Below are 15,320 nucleotides of genomic sequence, written 5' to 3'. Positions count from 1 at the left end.
TAATCATCAACATCTCTGTAGAGTGGTTTATTAGTCTCTTTCTTCAACAGTGGAGATTTGGGACTCGCTCAAAGCCACACACCCAGAGACTATCAGGATCGGGATTCTAACTCGGTTATGCTGGCCTCTGGAGTTCGAATGTTTAAATAGCTACATGAAATATCTCTCTCTGCTGATGGTAAAGTCACACCAAGCAAACCCAGAGAGTCAATACTTGCAACCCTGTAATAGGACAAGATTACATTCAGGCCAAAAGCATTAAAAATGATGAGGATGTGGACTTTATAAAGCAAAACATCATAAAGAGATTTTAAAATATAAATATATATGCACCAAATAACAGCATCAACAACCATAAAGCAGAAAACATAGGTGATTTCAGAACTGAAGCGCATGGGGGACGGGAGAACTGAACCCTCTTCTCTCAGATCAAATGAGCAGAAGAGTCTAGAACCATGCAGCTGCCGTAAACCCAACGCTCAGATATGTACTCGGACGCACCCCAAACATCTACCCTGCTCTCCACCTAGAGATAAGTTCATCTGCTACGCATTTCAGATGCGCATGCTTACGGATAAAATTCTGGAACATTTCACCAAACTGTTACCACTCTCTGGACAATGATATTAGGAATTTTTACTTTCTTGTTTTTGTTTCTCTATTTTTTAATTTGTCTACAATGAATGTACGTCATTTTCCAACATTGTTTTTTCAATGCAGAGCACAGAGGACGGATTAGTTGAAAGTTCACATGACACAGGCTTCACTGACACAGACTTCCGGATAGTGAAGGCTGCCTCCCGTCTCTCCCTGCATGAGGAAGGTGATGAAGATTCATCTAGAAGACGCATCATCTAGAAGACACATCATCCAGAAGACACATCACAGAACGTGCAGAGCCCACAGTGAGCACCCAGGGGACTGCGCTGCCTCCAGGTCTTTCAACGCAGCCACTGCCAGACGGGTTCTCAAGCCTCTCCTCTTCCTCTCTCCCCTCTGACCTTGTCCCAGCCCAGGTCCCACCATCTTTTACTGAGATTACTATCTCAGCTTCTTAACTGGCCTCCCTACCTCCAGTCTCTCCCAGCACCTCCCTTCCTCCAAGCCCCGCATACATCTGCCATAAAGTTTGACCATGTTGCCACAGTTCCTCCTTCTTAAAGTTTCTCCATGGCTCCTCATTGTCCTTAGGATAAAGTCCCCTGCCAACCTCTCTAGTGTCACTCTGATCCCTCCCGTTCTCCATACCCTAAGTCCAAAATAGCTTGCATTCCCCATATCTGGCACTTCTTCCAAATTCTCCAGATGCTTGCTTTCCCCTTAACTTTGTTCGTATATCTTCTTCTTCCTCAGTTACCATGAGGCCACTTTTCCCTCTGTTCAGACCCTTTTCTCTAAGGTTTGTCCCAAATATCTCCTCCACTAGGAAGCCCTCCTTGATTGCCCCAGTGCAATTCCCTTTGCTGAGCACCTTCAGCCACTGGTGCTCAGGATCGTTTCCTAAGATCCTTGTAAGTACCATACTGACCCTACATCCTATCAAGCATATTAAAAAGTACCCATATTGGGGCGCCTGGGTGGCTCAGTGGGTTACAGCCTCTGCCTTCGGCTTGGGTCATGATCCCACAGTCCTGGGATGGAGCCCCGCATCGGGCTCTCTGCTCAGCGAGAAGCCTGCTTCCTCCTCTCTCTCTCTCTCTCTGCCTGCCTCTCCACTTACTTGAGATCTCTGTCAAATAAATTTAAAAAAAAAAAAAAGTACCCATATTTGGGCGCCTGGGTGGCTCAGTCAGTTAAGTGTCTGACTCTTGATTTTGGCTCAAGTGATGATCTCAGGGTCATGAGATCAAGCCCCACATGGGGTTCCATGCTCAACAAGGAGTCTGCTTGAGATTCTCTCTCTCTCCTTCTCCCTCTGCTCCTCCCCACCCTTGCCATCTTGCTCTCTCTCTAAAATAAATAAATGAAATCTTAAAGAAAAATTTTTTTCGCAGCTAGTGCTTTTGTGTTTCATTCTCAAACATCTTTGTGGGGTGATGAAAAGCCTCTAGGCCCTGAGCCCTGAGCTCCCCCTGCCAAAGTTTAAGAAGACTGCACCCAGGGGCGCCTGGGTGGCTCAGAGGGTTAGGCCTCTGCCTTCAGCTCGGGTCATGGTCTCAGGGTCCTGGGATCGAGCCCCACATCGGGTTCTCTGCTCCGCAGGAAGCCTTCTTCCACCCCCCCCCCCGCCCCCCGCCTGCCTCTCTGCCTACTTGTGATCTCTCTCTGTGTCAAATAAATAAATAAAATGTTAAAAAAAAAAAAAAAGAAGAAGAAGAAGAAGACTGCACCCAGAGCTGACCACTGTTGGGTGTAGCAAATCAGGCGTTTATCGACCTGTCTCCTCTGAGGGACCAAGGGACCTCAAGAATCAGAGTCCACCTCCTCTCTGTGCCCCTGGTGGCCAACAGCCGGCCAGCACAGCACAGTGCTCAGGCAGTGCCCACAGAATCTTTCTTCTCTATGAATCTAATAAAATGCAACTCGTATTTATTCCTGTATCTGTCAACTGTGTCCCTATATTTCTTTTTTTTAAAGATTTTATTTATTTATTTGAGAAAGAGAGAGAGAGTGAGCACATGAGCAGGGGGAGGGGCAGAGGGAGAGGGAGAAGCAGGCTCCCCACTGAGCAGAGAGCCCGATGTAGGGCTCGATCCCAGGACCCCGGGATCCTGACCTGAGCCCAAGGCAGACACTTAACTGACTGAGCCACCCCAGCGCCCCTCTGTAAAATACTTCTACAATTTATCCAAAGATCTCTGCTCACATCACACGTACGCGGTCAGGAGCCCACAGGTTACCTCTCCTGAGGCTCCTGACAACTTCACGAAGTAGATCCAGTTATCACCAGTTCACAGAGAATGACACTGAGGTTCAGAGTAGGGAACGAGCTTGCAAGTAAGAGGTTGCAGAGTGAGGAAGAGAACGAAGGACTGTCCCATTCCCAGTCCCCCAGACCCCCTCAACAACCTTCTCCTGCCACCCACGGGTCCCACCGCCAGCCATCCCTCCCCGCCTGCTCCTCGTCCATTCCTCTGCTTCCAGGCAAGACGTGGACCTCACCTGCGCCCAAACGCGCCGTCTTGCCAGCAGTGGGCTGTCTCAACACCATTGCTCCTTTCAATCCCACCGACCTACCGCGTGCCAAGCCCCGTGCAGGGAACCAGAGCTAAAATGAAGAATGCCAAGGTCACCTGGTTACCAGGTTCTGCAGGCCAGGGACCGAGCCCAGAGCAGAGACAGCAGGCCTTCGCCAGCCCATCCTCTACTTCAAGGATGTTGGAGAATGTCGCTTTCATGCACCTGCCGCCTCTCAAGCCAGGCAGGGAACCCCTGGGTTGTCCCATGTCTCAGCCGTGTTGAGTCTGCTCCCCTGGGTGGGGTAGCCATGCCCCAGGGGCACCAGCCACCCTCCCCCACCACATGGTACAGAGACAGGTCTGGCCCCCCGGCCTCCCTCTCCCCAGAGCCTCTTCAGAGGATTGGCACGTTCACAAGGGGTCCCAAATGGACCCTCTTCAAACCCCCCTAAATGTAGAGCATTTTTTGGTTGGCAGAAGCCTCCACCAGCTTTCCTTCAGTCGATCCTGTCCCCACCTTGCCTATAGGTAAGCAGTCCTCCAGGTCCACTTGGCTCCTCGAGGCAGAGTTTGGGCTGTGACCCCGGAGTCCCTTGGTACCTCAGAAAGTCCGCTCTCCTTCCTAAAACTCACCTCCCCATCTGGGCTCTGAGGGGCCTCAGCTGGACAACCTCTGGGCTTCAACATGCCCAGAGTCCACAATGGGGAAGGAAGGCTGGCCCTGGGACACAGGAGGGCACTAAGGCCCCGAGATTTCCAGAACCCCGATAGGTGGTGCGCGGTGGCCCCTGGAACTGCTGTGTCAGGGAGAAACATGCCACCTTCCACCAGGACCGGCAGGAGGAGTCAGACAGTGTGGAAACACTGTTGGCACCAAAGGGGATGGGGGGCTGGGGAGCTCACCCCCACCAAAACCAGCCATCGGATTCCTGAAAGCCACCGGAGCGGGCACAGGCTGCTGGGCACGGATTCAGACTGCCAAGTGGTACGTTCCGTACGGTCCGCCTCTCAGCCGGGGGCTGGCGGGAGCGCCCAGACCTCCGGTAACGATGAGCAACACAATCAAAATAACAGCACCCTCCGGGGTTCGCTGAGGCGTCAGACCTTCCCTGCCCCCCGCATCCCCCCACCCCCGTCAAGCAGCTCCTCTCATTTTACAGAGAGAATCTCCTGCTCCCTGGCTTTCACTTGGCCATAGGTCACAGAGGGGGGAAGTAGGGCTCCCTGCTCTGTCGGCCTTGAAGCCCTCATCCTTCGACCCACCCCGTCATCCCCGTTCTGTCTGCCCCCCACGGTGGAGGCGCCTTACCGCTCAGTGGCTGGGGCGGGGGGGGGGGGGGCTGGCGGGACCAGAGTCGGGGCACAGGGCTGAGAGGCAAACGAGCCGGGGCAGGTGGGCGCCTGCCAGGAGCCTCAGCCAGCACATCTGCAAAACCAGGAATTTGACCGAGAGCTTCGCCAAGGCCCTTCCTCAGCCTGTGACATCCAGGATGTCTCCGGAGGCCTGCAGACCTCCCCAGCAGGGCCTGCAGCTGAGGCTGACACCCATGGGGGCCGTGCCCCAGTGGGGGCCCGAGTGCTCCAGTGCCTCCCACGTGCCGGGAGCTGAAGGTGTCTGTGGTCCCCTGGCAGGAATGTGTCGGAGCTGGACCTGGAGCCAAGCCACAGACCCGGGGACAGAGGGTCCAACTCAGGAGCCCGTGCTGGCACTCTACGGTGCCAGCCTCAGGGCTGTTCTCTAGGGGAACGGCAGGGACCCCTAGGCAAAGATGGGGACAGACTTGGGGCACCCAGAAGAGCAGGCCCGTGGGCCCGCCCGGACAGGCCCATAGCCTGGGCTGGGCTCCAGGCCTCAGGGGAGACAATCACATGGGACTGGAGGGTGTCGCCATCCTGGGAAAGAGGGAAGATGGAAAGAGGAGACCCTTAGTGAAGGAATGTCAGGAGGGGGTCCCCATCCCAAGTGGGAATGGTCCATCCGTGATGAAAAGCATACCTCCAATCTTAGGGCTGTGGGCCCACCTGCCAGGGCAGGCTCCCATTACCAGCCAGACCTTGATGCCCTTCCTTTGACATCTCTGCCTCAGGCCTCTCCCCGCGCCACCCCCACCAGCAACTCTTTCTCTCTCTCTCTCTCTCTCTCTCTCCTGCATTCCTCTGGGAGCTGATCAGGGCTTGAATGACACCCCAGATGACTCTTTGCTATTAATTCCCACACACAGAATGGGCCCCTTGTTCTCCTCTCCCGGAGGAATCGCCGTGGCCAAAGCCATCCCAAGAGTTCCCGACTTAACCCTTCTCCCGGCTGCTCGTCTGCATGTCCCCAGACCCAGGGCCACAGGGCCAGCAGGAGGTGGGATGCAAAGAGGGAGTCTGGGAAAAACAGGGACTCCTCCAGCCCAGAGCTTCTGGAACAAAATCCCCAGGATAGGACAGCAGGACCACCCAAACTTCCCAGGGATCCTGAGCCTGGCTCCTTGCCTAAGGCTCTCTCAGCCAGGCCCTGGTGGCCAGAAGGCCTCACCACTACGTGCAGGAGGCCTAGGGCCTACAGCCTTGCCAGGGCCAGCCTGATGCCTCAGACCCCCAGGGTGGTCCTTCAGGGGACGCTTGGTGGGCTGGGGCTCTCAGCCCTACCCGGTCCTGAGGGGGTTAATAGGACCAGAGGCAGCAGCCACCTGTCCAGGTAGGTCACGGACGAGAGACAAGAGGTGCGTAGCCTTTGGAGTCTGGAGACAGAGGAGGAACTGGTCTGTTGAGTCAAAGGACACCATCCCTTCTTCGCCTGTCCCCACCCCTCCAACTTAGACAATGGGAGTGAGAAGAGCTTCCGAGGCCATCTAGGCGGGGCCCTCCCTGCTCAGATGGGGAAAATGAGAGGGGGACAGTGTGGCGTCCATCCCTCTGGGCAAGTTGGTGGCACAGCCCGGGGACCCAGCTTCTAAACCAAGATACTTTCTCCTTCTATATCCCTTCCTTTTCCACTTTCCACCCTCTCCCTGCCACCGACTCAACTCTGCAAGCCTGCTGTGCAACCTTGAGCCCATCACCTTGGCTCCCTAGGTGGCGGAGAGCTCATGCTTGAAGGGGACATGAACCCCTGCCCCACAGTCAGCATCAGCCGCCTTTGCCTCTTGCCCCAGGACAAGGCACACATCCTTCCGTCTGCAGCTCAGTGAGGACCATTCCAGAAAGACTTGAACCCACCCTCCCACCTTGCCTCTTGCCATCACAGACAGCGCTGTGGGAGCTCAGGGAGAAGGCCCCAGAGGCCGTGGCAGTTAAGCCAGGAAGAGGCAGAGGGAGGTGGGGTGCGGGGCACAGGCCCGAGGCAGCAGCAGTGCAGCCAGCGCGTGGAGGTGGCCGGGGCAGGACAGCCTAGGGAGCAGCAAGCTGAAATGTGGACCGGAGCCAGGCTGGGAGGACCTGGAAGGTCAGGACAGGCGGCACTGGGTGCTCAGCCCCCAGAGCTGCTTGGCAATCATGTGCACACATCTTGGCTGCTCTACCTTGTCACCTCTGCCGTCTCTCTCACCTTCCTGGGGCCCTCCACCCCCTGGCAGCCTCCCCAGGTTTCCAGGTAGACGGGGCCAGGGCAGGTGAAGGATGGCCAGGGGAGCAGCAGGGGCAGGGGGAGGGCGAAGACAGAGAAATTTGAGGAGAGAGACCGAGAGAGATGGAGGCCTTGCAAGCAGAGCCTGGGATGGAGACAGGGGGAGAACAAGGACAGAGACGGCCAGCCAGAGACAGAGCGGGCCAGAAGAGGACGGACGCGGGGAGATGGAAGCAACCAGCTATGGGGTCAAAATTACAAAGCCTCCCAGAGAGAGGAGGCTGCAGACAGAAAGAGGGGGAAGAGGAAGCAATGGGCAGAGAGTAGGAAATCAGGCGGAGAGTAGGCCAAGAGGCAGAGCCAGGCGTGGAAAAGAAGACCGAAGGCAAAGGTCTGGAGGAAGATGAGGTGGCGGAGGAGGGAGGAGAAAGGGGGCCTCCCAGGCAGGTCCCCGCAGCCCCCTCCCAGCACCCTGCACCGTGGGGCACACACACGGCGCTCCAGCAGCATACAGGAGGAGGACCCAGAGCTCCCACAGCTCAGCGCACAGCAATGAGGAGGGCACCATGGAAGCCCGGAGGGATGGTCTGCCCCGGAGGGTGGGCGTTGGTGGCTGGGGAGGGGAACCGAGAGACCACCCAGTCCAGTAGTTTCCCCATTAGCTGCACCATAGACACAGAGGAGCTTTTAAAAAGAGATTCCCACCCAGGGGCGCATGGGTGGCTCAGTCAGTTCAGGGTCTGCCTTCAGCTCGGGTCATGATCCCAGGGTCCTAGGATGGAGCCCCACATTGGACTCCCTGCTAAGCAGGAGCCTGCTTCTTCCTCTGCCTCTTTCCCTGCTTATGCTCTCTCTCTGTGTCAAATGAATGAATAAAATCTTAAAAAAAAAAAAAAAAAGAAAGAAAAAGAAAAAAGTTTTAAAAAAAAAGAGAGATTACCACCTAAATCTATGAGTGGAATGGGACCTGGAAACCAGCACCGACAACAAGCTCTCCAGCGAGCTTGTAGCCACGTGTGGCTCTGGGGTGAACCAGACTAACCAATGAGGGGGCCGCTGACGGCCACACAAGGGTTCCCTGCAAAGTCTTACAGTGAGGCCTCCCAGGTCCCAGCCCCGGGTGGCACACAGGAAGGGCCTAAGTGGGCAGTGCCGCCTCCCTCTCCCTCCATCTCTCCAGCCTCGAGGCCAGGGCCCAGCTCTTCGGGGGCTGCCAGGTCAGTCACCATCCTGAGGCCCAGAAATCAAATGGGGGAAAGGAAGGCATTGGGCCAGAAGAGGATTTCTGTCCCCCACTTCCCCGCCCCCGTCCCCCGAGTGCCAAGGCCTGGGGCTGCGAGCTCTAGCCAGAGATGGGGGCGGAGGGTGGGGCAGGAGGGAGGAGGGGGAGACCTGGGTGCTTCCTGTGCCCCCCCTCTTTCCCTTGGCCTCCTTGGACTCAGGGCTGGGTCCCCTGGGGCGGTGTTTCTGAAGCTGACAGATCTGCCCCGTCCTTCCTGCCTGCTGGGGGAAGGGGTGGGGCTGGCTGGGGAGCTGGCTCAGATCCCCCTTCCCTAGGTCCTCAGGGCCTTGGCGTCTCACTAAACCCAGCCTGTCGCTCCAGGGGCCCCGGCTGCATTAGAAGGAAGAATACAGGACTAGCGCTCAAGGCACCTGCCTCCATCACGTGACAGACCTCGGGACCCATCTCCTCCCTCTGGCCCTCAGACTCAGCCTCCCTCCTTGCTCCCTTCACCTCTCCAGGCCTCCTGCCCCTTCCTCCACTGGTCCCCCCCTTCATTCATTCATTCACTCATTCGTTCATCGGGCACCTCCGGCATGCCAGGCATTCCGCGGATCCCCAAGGATTCACAAAGCTGACATCCTTGTGGGAAGACGGACAATGAATAACTCATCTCACAACAAACAAAGTCGTGAATCGACGTGAGCGCTGTAAAGAAGGCCAGAGTGCGGTCCCAGGGCATAACCGATGCTAGAGAATCAGGCGGTGTCTGCAGACACGACCTCAAGGCTGAACCCACAGGAGAGGCCGGCGAGGTGACCGCGGAAAGCGCGTTCAGTGGGAGGACGGCATTCGTGGAGCTTGGAGTTTCGGGATGAGAGTTGGGCCAGGACGTGAGGGCCAGGCTGAAGATTTGGGATTTTGATCCCGAGAGCCGTGAGAAGGAACTATGTTGTATCTGGTCTGTCTCTGATGTGAAGTGTTATTTCCATAATGGGCACGTGTGTCTGCCACATCCGTGCGTTTGCTCACCGAGTGAGCAAGCAGCTGACTGTGGCATGAACTCGTGGGTCTTGCCCCAGAGGGGCTGACAGAAATGATGTGATCAGGCCTGGGGAGCAGAGAAGCAGCCCAAGGTTCTTAGTGGGTTCTCTCTCTGGTCATCAAGGTTGGACAAGTACTCATTGAGTACCTGCTGTGTACTCCCATGTCCAGCCCTGAGCAGCCGAGTCGGGGAGACAAAACCAGGTGTGGGCCTTTTCCCACAGAACCCTGAAACCCCTGCTAGTAAATCTGAAGGAGCCCCCTCTCCCCTGAGGTCAGAGGCTGACTCTCTCATCATCGTACAGATGAATGGCTGAGCAAACCCAGAGAGGGCAGCCGACTGCCCCAAGGTCACACAGCAAGAGTCTGGACTTTGGCAGCGTTGGGAATAGCTCCTCCCACTGTACCTGCCAAAGCTGAGATTTCCGCTTAGGGTTCTAGCACCAAAAGGGAGACATTCAAACTCTCTGACTTCCCTACCTGCCACCTGGTGGGGGTGGGGTGGGGTGAGACTTGTGAAATCCTCGTGTCTGGCAGCCTCATGGGTACATTTCACTTCTCCTTGGACTGGAGCACCCGGACGCATGAGCACACCCCCCCAGGGTTGTGCCTGATTCCTTTGGTCTTATCGCAGTAAGTGCGCCTCCTCCCCTGCAAAGGGAAGAGATTTTCCTGGGTGTATTATAGCCAAGATATTATCATATCCGATACGTGGGCCGCCCTGCCTGGAAAACGCTGGACACCGACGAGAGAAGCGAACGGCCATGTCTACCTTTTGTTTCCGACAATCTGCTGGGCACGTACTGTTTCTCTCTGCTTTTTCATTTTTGTGACATTCCCAGGAGCCAAGTGTTGCTATCATCATCTTACCAATGAAGTAATTCATTACGAAGATAAGTAAGCGGCCCAATCCCACAGATTAGTGGGGGCAGGACAGGATTTGAACCCTGGTTTCTCTGGCTCTGGATCTCAGGCTCATCACTCGGCTCCCTTGTCCTTATAAAGTGACACCATCACAGAACACGGTAACCTTCTTGTGGAGCGGTCCCTTCGAGCTCATACAAACACTGAAATCCCACCAGATCACGTTGTGTTCACTTTCAGGGGACAGAGGGGAAACTTTGCAAGAGCAGAGATGCGCTCACAACGCCAAGCCTGAATGGGTGACCGTGACTGCCTTCACGCCCAGCCCAGTCCCCTTCAGCATCCACAGCCCTGGTCCCTGGTCATGCCCCGGATGATGGGCGTGAAATGACAGGGTATCTGGTGTGGGCAGATCCAGGGTTTTCCCAGCCACCCCTACACCGGGCCACCTGGACAAGCCCCTCGCTCCAAGCTGCCCAGGTAATGGAGGCTCAGAGGCCCTTGCTAGCCACACGCAGCCCACCCAGCTGTGACAGTAGCAGCCCCAACCCGGTCAAAACCAGGGTCCCCTCTGAGAAAAGCCACCCTCGGCCCTCCTCTACCCTTCTTTCTCTCCTCCACCTTCCCCACACCGCTCTCGCCACCCTCACACCTGTCAGCACCACTGCCCTAATAAGTGCGTGGGAATGTATGAATGAACGACCCAACTCCCCACTCATCGACAAGCTCCTCGAAGAGAAGCCGACTGTTCGTCCCTCTTCATGACCCCACAGACAGCAGAGCCTTGCCTAGGAGTGGGTCCTCGGGAAACCTGGGGCAAAAAGGGCACAGAGGTCAAGTTCTGACACTAAACAGTCATGCGACCTCAGCCAGTTAGTCGCCCCCCTTCCTGCTCTTGTTCCATGGGACGACGGTCCTGCCTGCGTTCTCCAGCGGACAGAGAACATCCACTGACAGCAACAGCGCTTGGACAGGGAAAGGAGCAAGGACGACTATCAAACCCAAGGTCAGCTGACAGCCACCCTCCGGGGGCGACCCCTAGATGCCAAGATCAACAGCAACCATTGACCGAGTCCCGTAACATGCCAGGGACCATCCTGAGCGCTTACATACTACATCCGGATTCATCCTCCCCACAACCTAGAAGGAAAGGGAGACTCAGACCTCATGTCCTTTGCTGAGGACACATGCTAGTAAGTGGGGGTGCCAGGATTCAACCCCGGAGCTGTCTGACTCGAGCAGCACACCTTTGCTGCCTGCAAGCTCATCTCCTCGGGACTCCTTCGTTCATCGGCACCGCTGGGCACCTTCCAAGTGCCGGGCATATGTCGGAAGGTCGGAGAGACCCACCTTGCGGGGACCAGGTCCTGCTGGAAAGGCGAGGGACCCAGGAGCCAGACGAGGCTCCAGGCCCAGCCACCAGGCAAGGTGTCCCGAGCAAGGCTGGGCCCGCAGAGTGGGGGCGGGGAGAGTGCTCACAGCCGAGGAGGAGTTGGGGATAAGTATTTAAACAAAGGTACATTTTTTAACTGCAGAACTTAGAGCTCTTGACAGGCCCTGCGTCTCTAGAAAGAGGAAGTGGAAAGGAGGGTTTCCGTAACTTATTTGCCCGCAAAACTGCCTTTTCAAGAGACGTCGCTCCATGTCTGAGCAACACCATGGCTTGGAAACATTAGCACAGGCATTGGACCCTTGTTTTGAAATATAATTCATGGGCTATCCGACCTGGAAACACCCTCAGAGATAACCTAGTCTGCCCCTCATTTTAGGGGATGGAGAAACTGAGGCCAGGGGAGGGTAGAGGTAGCCGGGGCAACAAAGGGCCTCCACAGCCCAGCCGGGACACAAGCCCAGCCCTCGGGGTCCCCATGGCCCACACAGCCCAAGGCGCTGGGTATCCGTGTAGGCCTCTCCCCTCAAACTCTGAGCTCCTGTGTCCCATAAAGAGTACATTCCCGAAAGTTCAGCTCAGCGTGAGAGATTCGGGGTAGACACCCGGAAGGGGTTTCTAGCAGCAGGGTCTGGAGAACAAGAACAAGCAGTCCCCTCCTGGGAGGGCTTCTGAGAAGAGGGCAGAGGCCAGCTGCCCTGAGGCTGCCCTAGGCACTGGCCCAGCCTCCTTGGGGTCAGAGAGGGTGGAGCGGGCCAGGGAAGGAAGACTCCAGCCCCTGGAGCTGTCTTCCTGGCTTGGGGTGGGACCCTCGGCTTGGACCAGAAACAAGGGCAGGTGAGAGCCCTTGATGGGACAAGCCCTGGAACGCAGCAGTCCTCCATCCTCCACAAGTGCTCAGGCCCTCCACCTCCAGGAAGCCAGTCCTACCTGCTCCAGCCTCGCCAGTCTTTTCCGCTCTGGAACCCTGGCAGCAGCTCAACTCAGGAAAGACTCCCTGAGGTCATGCTGGGCCCTGGGGAGGGCCAACACCAAGAAGAAAGGCATGGCCCTACCCTCAGGGGGCTCCAAGTAGAAGGTAGAGACTGGCCCAGACACCACGCTGTGTGAGGAAGAGAGGTACAAGGCCATCTCCAACTCCATGAGAAAGTAATACAGGGAGAGAATTCCAGTGGAGTTCATGTCCGGAAGTGCATCCCTGAAGAGAGGGCCTCAGAGCTGAGCAGTGATGGGGAGCACGAGGAAAGTGCAAAGGCCCATGGGGTGGGTGGAGGAGGGGACTGGCCTGTGGCAGCACCTGGGGTCTAGTGGCAGGGGGCAGAGTGGTCAGAGGTCCGGCTCCGGAGGTAAACTGCAGGCGCAGATGCATTCCCACCTATCACTGAGCTCGGGCCTGTCGCTGAACCTCTTGTGCCTCAGTTTCCTCCCGAGAAGGAGAATAACAACAGCACCCACTCGCTGGGTTGCCGAGAGGACAGAAGCACTCAGAGCCCACTGGAGGCTCTGGCAGTGTGGGCCTCTGCTACTGAGGGGGCCCGGGAAGGGGAGGCCCAGCGCCGAGGGGCTTGTCACGCACCAGCCCGGTCCGATGCTGGGATTCGGCGAGCAGACGTAAAACTCCTAAAGGCGGGTCCACACTGGCTACTCAGTAAACACTTGTGCACTTGAACTGTTGTGAGCATTTCCACCTCCCAGCACGTAAATTACTACTAGGAACCAAACGCTGAGCTTCGCGCTTGTGTGTGTGTGTGAGTGCGTGCGGTTTCTGATTTAATTCTCCCATCCACTCCCAGGTGCAGTGATGTATATTATCAGCATTTTACACATGCAAAAACCCAAGTCCTAAGAAGCTAAGAGCACAAACTGCCCAAGGCCACGTGGATGCTAATGGCAGTACTTTCTGACTCCAAGTCCAGTGCTCCTACTGACCTCCAAACGACGAACAACACAGCCTGTCCAGAGGCAGCAGGGGGCCTAGGAAATGTTCGAGGGAGTGCTCATACTCCCCATACGCTCACCCAGACTAAGCTTCTGCAGCGGTCACTACCCTACCCTTGACCCCTGACCTGTGCCCCTGAGACCTCCCTCACCCCAGCGTGCAGCCGCTCCCCTGCCACAAACCCCCACTCCCCAGACACCCCAGTGTGACTGCAATTCTGACCTCCAGCTCTGAGCTCCAGAGCCCTGGTCCCCTGCCCTCTCCCCAGAGATGCGGGGCTCTGCGGGGGCTCGTCACAGCCTGTGGGCTCCAGGCCCCCAGTGATGGAAAGCAGGGCCCAGAGAGCTCAAAAAGTAAACACATCTGGACCCCCACCCCTGATACAGAATCAGCCAGTCTGTGGTGGGATCCAGGCTTTGGTATTTTTTTAAAAACTTCACACGTGATTCTGAAGTTCAGCAAGAATTAGAACCAATCCTCCAGACACCTGCCTAGGAGCTGGTGAGAAATGCAGAACCACAGGTCTCATCCCAGACCCGAAGAATGCGAGCCAGTGTTCTGCACACCTTTATGCTGAAAAGTACTGCCTTCGGCCAAGCCCCGCTTCTGCACAAACCAGCAGGTAGGGAGGAAAGCCAATCCCCTCCCCCTGGCCCCTGGGGTGCTGGAGGTGGACAGGTGAGTGTCTGAAGCACTGAAAGGGGCCACAGGCCCCAGGGAATGAGGGAGTGACAGCCTAGACCAGACAGGTGCCTCGAGGTGCTAAAGTGCTTTCCCAGTGTCCCCTCATCTGGTCCTCAGTCAGGAAGACAGTCTCATGCCCAGCTGGGGAAACTGAGGCTGGAGCAGAGGCCCACCTTGACCATCACCACCCCTTGCCCTGGCACAGACCCTGCTCCACTGAAAAGCAGACCCCCCCCCCATCTTAGCTCAGTATGTCCTAGGAGGCAGGCAGGGAGGCGCTGGGGGGCCCTGCCTGGGTGACAGATAAGGGACTGAGACCCAGGGCAGGGAACCAAGGGCGGAGCCTTCCACAGAATGGGCCCAGTGCCCTAGGAAGAGGACTCAGGGAGCTAAGGGGTTAAGGGTCACTGCTGATGGAAGCAGTTCTGCCAGGCGGGGTCCTCAGTGGACTTTACCTCTGACTGCCAGGAGCCATCATTCACTGTCAGGGCCATCTGAGCAGTAAGGCTGGAACTGGCAGCAACAGAACCCAGTGGGGTAGGGGAGGTCCCAGGAAAAGTCCGCAGCTCCTGAAAGGCCTCTCCACCCGGGGAGGGAAGCCTGACTCTCCACCATTACGCTCACGCTCACAAGGCGGGCCCCTCTCTGCTGGGGAGAGAGGGCGGGCCATGGGGTCCATGGCCGCCACATCTCAGTGAGGAGGGGCAGGCTGGATGGGGGTGTGGCTGTTCTGCTAAGGGTAGAGCCCAGGGTACCTTCCTCCGGCACCCCTGCGCCCCCCTCCCAACTCACTGCACTCCAGGGATGCCTGGGGCCTTTGCCCTCTCTGCTGGAGGAAGCTGGGGGCCCCCAGGGCCTGGGATGGGATGGAAGGGATTACAGTGGGGGGGGTGTCACACCAGGGGTCCCCCCTGCCCCCGCCCCTGTGCCCACACCTCAGGGCATCAGGCAGCCCCTCCCCACACCCCTGAAGGCCCACCTGTCTCATTCAGCAACCTTTCAGCAGAAAGCCCAAGCACGGCAATGAGGAAACAGGATAGAGGGGGAGACAGAGAGACAGACAGAGGGAGGGGAAGAGAGAGGTCCCCTCTGTCCAGCATGGCTTCTCTGTGGACCCAGAGCGCCCACCACCGCACCCACCCCACCCTGGCACAGCTGGGCCCAGGAGGGTGAGGGAGAAGGAAGGGAGCCGGAGAGGGGCGCTGTGGGACCCCACGCCCAGGTTTCTTACCCTGGGCCCTCTCCCTCTAGGGCCACTCCTCCCACCCCAGCGGGGTCTCAGACACCACAGGGAGCAGGGAAGTCCTACTGTCCAAGAGGAGGAACCAAGGGATGGGAGGACGAGTGGGGACCCACCAGGATCGAGAGATGCCGGGCAGGCGGGCAGCGGGCGGACAGCAGCGGGTGTCGGAGACTGCTGCGGGCAGCTGGACACAACCGGCTGGATGCGCGTCCCTCCGTCCCTCTGTCCATCCAGGGCGGCTCCTCTCTGGGCGGTTCTGAGG

Source organism: Lutra lutra, chromosome 8 (assembly GCF_902655055.1).
Source record: "Lutra lutra chromosome 8, mLutLut1.2, whole genome shotgun sequence".
NCBI lineage: Eukaryota > Metazoa > Chordata > Mammalia > Carnivora > Mustelidae > Lutra > Lutra lutra.
This window is presented reverse-complemented; position numbering follows the sequence as displayed.